We start from the raw sequence: 5,651 nt of genomic DNA on the forward strand, positions 1-5,651 counted from the left end.
TGGGGTCATATTGCCCCCAAAGGACACAGGTGTAAACAGGAAAAACAGGTCTTATGATTGAAAGGTCTATGTTTGTTTGTTTATTTGTTTGTTTGTGTGTGTGAGGCGTGTCTGTGTGTCTGTGTGTGTGTGTGTGTGTGTGTGTGATAGATCTCAGATAGATAGATAGATAGATAGATAGATAGATAGATAGATAGATAGACAGATAGATAGATAGATAGATAGATAGATAGATAGATAGATAGATAGATAGATAGATAGATGAGTTTGATTGGGTTAGAAATAGTACATAGAAAGGAAGTCTGATTGAGTCTAATGGGCTTCAGTGTGTTTAGATTTAAATTTTGACAGTTGGAGTTTGATGGAATGTTCAGATGAGCCAAGACTATTCAATGTAAGTCAATGGGATTTTTTATGATTTTTAATCTTTATTTTTATGAAAACCGTAAGTCGGATTAGTTAGAAAAGATATAGCACGCTAAGTCAGATCAGTCTCAAGACTTGGGCTGAGTTTGGAGTTTGTAGAGTTAAAGCTCTAGGAGGAGTAGCAGTCAGAAATTTTAGTCTCAGAAAAAGAAGAATAATAAGAAGTTTAAGTACAATATCAGTAAGTTGGCTTTCTCAAGCCAACTTAACTAGACAGGAAAGTTTGTCGAGACAAACTTTAAGTTGGCTTGAGAAAGACGGACCAGAAAGTTTGAAAAGTTTGAAAAGTTTAAAAAAAGTTTAAGAAGTTTAAAAAGTTTAAGTTTGAAAAATGTTAAAAGTTTTAAGTTTGATGGGTTTCAGTCTGAAATAGTTTGAAGTTTAAAGTAGTTTTAAAAGCTTAAAGTTTGACACATAGATAGATAGATAGATAGATAGATAGATAGATAGATAGATAGATAGATAGATAGATAGAGTCAGATTATAGATAGATAGATAGACAGAAAGACAGATAGACTTTAGATAGACAGATAGATAGATAGATAGATAGATAGATAGATAGATAGATAAGAAACATTAGATAGATGAGTTTGAATGGATTAGAAATAGTATTGAGGTCAGTATGACCCCAATCAACTTTCTTTAGTTAAAAAATGTTTCCCTTCATCTCAGTGGAATAAGATTTTGTGACTTTTCAACATTTTCTATCTGTATTCACATAAAAAAAAAAAAAAAAGGGCTTGATTCGGTTGTTCTGAAGGTATGTATTATTATTTTATTGTTTTACTAATATGGTCTTTGAAAATTGAAAATGAATGGGAAATATGAAAAAATCTATATATTCTTTTTTAAAATTTGTCAAAAAATAATAATAAATCTAGCATAGGTCTGAAAATTTTCACACAGAAATGAAGGCCTGGTACTAGATCACAAATGCAATGTAGAAAGATGCGCACACACACATACAAAACACACACGTGTGACTGCAACAAAGAGCATTTTTATAGAAATTGGCAAATAAAATCAATAAATTCCACAATAAAGTCCACACAAAAAAATTAAAGTCTGATACTAGAGCACAAATGCAATGTGGAACGAGCATACTCACTCACGTACGTACACACACACTCTCTTACACACATACCCACCATTCATATCTGCTTATTGCAGTTGTTGTTTTTAGTTTAGTTTTTTTTTTCTTTGTTTTGATTTTATTTACATTTATGTAAAAAAAAAAAAAGTTTTTTGTGGCATTATTGCAAAAGCGAGCACTTCAAAATACATCAAACAAACAAAAACAAATTCTAACCTTTGAGAAAAATACTGTTTTTAATGTATTTTATAATTTTTCAATATATAATTACAAAATATATATCAGAAAAGATGTGAGAGGAGTAACTGACCACTTCCAGAAAAATGAATGGCTCTCTATGGGCCTCTGCTGGATATATATGGTCATTACACTATTCTTTCAAAATCTGTGATTTCTACAAGTTTTTCTCTAACCACCAGATGGCAGTATTGTACACCTAACACCTAGATCAATATCCAGAAACAGTTTAAATTAAATTTAGATCATCATTTAAGAGATTTATTCATAAAATGTAATATTTCACATGCAAGCTAATGGTGTAATATAGGATTTTGTGGTAAACAGGTACAAAAGTACTTCATATCTCCCAAAACACAGCATTAATGTATAGATGAGAAGTAAACAAAGAAAATGAAATATTATTTGAATGATTAAAAATGTATAAATGATTTACAATTACTCTTTCAATCTTCACATTTTATGTCTATTTCTTTTGTGCGTGTGTTTGTGTGTGTTAAATAGGGAAGGTATGTTTGTTTGTGTGTGTGTGTGTGTGTGTGTGTGCATGTGTGTGTGTGCATGCGTGTGTGTTAGATAAAGAATGAATGGAGAGTGAATATCCTTTAGATAGATAGAGAGAGAGATAGATGAGTTTGAATGGGTTAGAAATAGTACATAGAAGGGACGTCTGATTGAGTTTAATGGGCTTCAGTGTGTTTAGATTTAAATTTTGACAGTTGGAGTTTGATGGAATGTTCAGATGAGCCAATGTAAGTCTATGGGATTTTTTATGATTTTTAATCTTAATTTTTATGAAAACCGTAAGTCGGATCAGTTAGAAAAGATATAGCAACTCGAGTCAGACCAGTCTGAAGATCTGGGCTGAGTTTGGAGTTTGTAGAGTTAAAGCTCTAGGAGGAGTAGCAGTCAGAAATTTTAGTCTCAGAAAAAGAAGAATAATAATAAGTTTAAGACGGATTTCAGTAAGTTGGCTTTCTCAAGCCAACTTAATAATAAACCACTTGTGAAATTAGGCTTGCTAAACGGGGCTAGCTAACTTCAATATAAGCTAACTCTATTAATATAAAGAAATCCAAGGCACTTCTTCCGGTCCAAAAAAGTTAAAAAGCCTTTATTCACTTCTTGTCCATCATCACTATTAATAGAAACATAACTGAAACACTGCACACTGATGCATTCGGGCCTTCAGCCTTCCTCAGAGTGTGTGTATAATTAACAGGTGTAGATATAATTAGTTAGTGAAGTTGGGAGAAATCAAAAGAACCATTACAGGGGGACCTACAAAAACAAAGAATATGACATAAATGAACAAAAAAAAAAAAAAATAATAATCATACTAGTAATGATTACTAGTAAAAGCTAAGTGTAGTTTAAGTTATATCAGCTGAAGAGTAACTTAGCATGGAGCACTGCATTATTGTGTGAGCTCTAGTCGATGACGTCATCATGGTTCACCCACAACTTCACTGTAATGTGTCAGTAATAACAATATAACTTTGCCTAAAGTTACTGCACATAAAGTTTCCTTTAAATCTGGGATGAGGAACCCCAGACGCATGTTACATGCCTTTTAACTGTCATACAGGAAATTGGAAAATCTTGAATTTTTATTGTATTTATGAGAAAATGGGAACGTCTCACTATTGGGGTACTCTACTCTACTCTATACGCTACACTACATAATTAACATTTTCTGTTCTCCCTTGCAGATCCTGTCAAACGAGTCACCTGTCCGAACATTGATACACCTGATTTACCGAACCCACAGGCACTTTTAAGAGCCAACCTCTATCTCTATCCATCTATCTATCTATCTGTCTATCTATCTATCTATTTATCTATATCTATCTATCTATCTATCTATCTATTTATCTATATCTATCTATCTATCTGTCTATCTATCTATCTATTTATCTATATCTATCTATCTATCTATCTATCTATCTATCTATCTATCTATCTATCTATCTATCTATCCATCTATCCATCTATCTATCTATCTATCTCGACCTCTCGCAATGCCAGGGGGGTCTACAAAAAAGATTTGTCCCTTCTGTCAGGGTATTTTATTTTGCGCACAGAAGATCTGCTTGAATTGTAAAAAGGAGCAGCCTCTGAAGCAGCGACTCAAGAAGAAGCTTCAGAGGTTTGATGAGAAGCGAGAGGAATGGGTGGTTGGTCATAAGAAGAACCACAACATTGCATCCATCAAGGATGAAGCGATTGTCATGGTATGTACAATTTCTGTCGGGATACATTCAGTGGTACCATTTGTGATTAAGTGATCATGCCAGTGCAAGGTCAGAAAGGCATTATTATTATTATTATTATTATTATGTTATATCTTTTATATCAACACAAATTTAAAAGTACAATTTAACTATCAGCTTTGAAGGCATATGAAAATTGGATTTTGCAAGAATGTCATTTAATGTACTGTTTTTATTTCAGTGGTAAAACCCTTAAATAATCACATCTTAGCCTTAACACATCACAGTCCTAAATTATCTACCTCAACAAACACACAGCAAATATAAGTGATAGTTGGGAATTCTGAATTCATAAAAAACAGAGGTATGCATTATGACAGAATCACAGGTGCAATATGTGACCCTGGACCAAAAAAACAGTCATAAGTGATTTGCATTTGAATAAATAATCTTTCCATTGATGTACGGTTTGTTAGGATCGGACAATATTTGGCCGAGATACAACTATTTGTCTGGAATCTGAGGGAGCAAAAAAATCTAAATATTGAGAAAATCACCTTTAAAGTTGTTCAAATGAAGTTCTTAGCAATGCATATTACTGATCAAAAATGAAGTTTTGATATTTACGGTAGGAAATTGACTAAATATCTTCATGGAATATGATCTTTATTAATATCCTAATGATTTTTGGCATAAAAGAAAAATTGATCATTTTGACCCATACAGTGTATTGTTGGCTATTGCTACAAATATACCCCAGCGACTTAAGACTGGTTTTGTGATCCAGGTTTACATATAATAATCAAACTTTCTTATCAAGGGGATGACAAATGGACTGCATTCATTCTACTACATTCATAATGTAGTATTTAAAGCTCTTGTCAGCTGTAAATGAATGTGTGAAGCATTCACCCATTTGGCCATATAATCACAAAGGTTCTTATTTTGAATAAATCTGTAGATTGTCACTGTCCAATTGTACAGTGGTTACACAATCTTGCCAATGTAGGTGCTTAACCTGAGCTTCTAATGTTGCAGAAAGTTCTATGATACCCTCATGGTTTCAGATTCATCTTTTTGCTTTTTTTTCTACTGTATATAGAAGAGTTGTTTTTTGCTTCTACTGTACGAGCCTTTCTTGGTTGCACGTACTTGGTTATAATACAAAAGCTAAACTCACCATTAAGTAAAAAATCCTGAATCGCTTTAACCTGTATGCATTCATCAATAATGTTATATATTCTCAATAACTAATATGCATAGTTTTTTTTTTGCTGTTGTTTTTCTATTACTTTAAACAGCAAATACACAATGTTGTCATTGCAGCTTGAGAAACTCCATGCCATTGGATACAAGCCAGTTTTGCTTCTTGGCAAGGAGACCAAAAAGAAAGAAAACAAGTGTGAAATATTAACCCCTCGCTGCACACTCTCCACCTATGCCCAGGACTACCTTCAGAAGATAGGTTCATTTTATGAATACCTCTGTGAAGGTAAGATGCATGCACTATATTTTTAAAGTCACAGTTCACAACTTGTGTTGAGTATGCAAAATATATTTTATCAATGTTTAGGCCTAAATCTTAAAGGGATGTCCCCCCTCTAAAACATAAATTCAGTCATCAACTCCTAACCTCCTTGACAGTAGAAACTTGGGAGAGGTTTCCATTTTTATGTAACCAA

Source organism: Onychostoma macrolepis, chromosome 23, assembly GCF_012432095.1.
Source record: "Onychostoma macrolepis isolate SWU-2019 chromosome 23, ASM1243209v1, whole genome shotgun sequence".
NCBI classification, from domain to species: domain Eukaryota; kingdom Metazoa; phylum Chordata; class Actinopteri; order Cypriniformes; family Cyprinidae; genus Onychostoma; species Onychostoma macrolepis.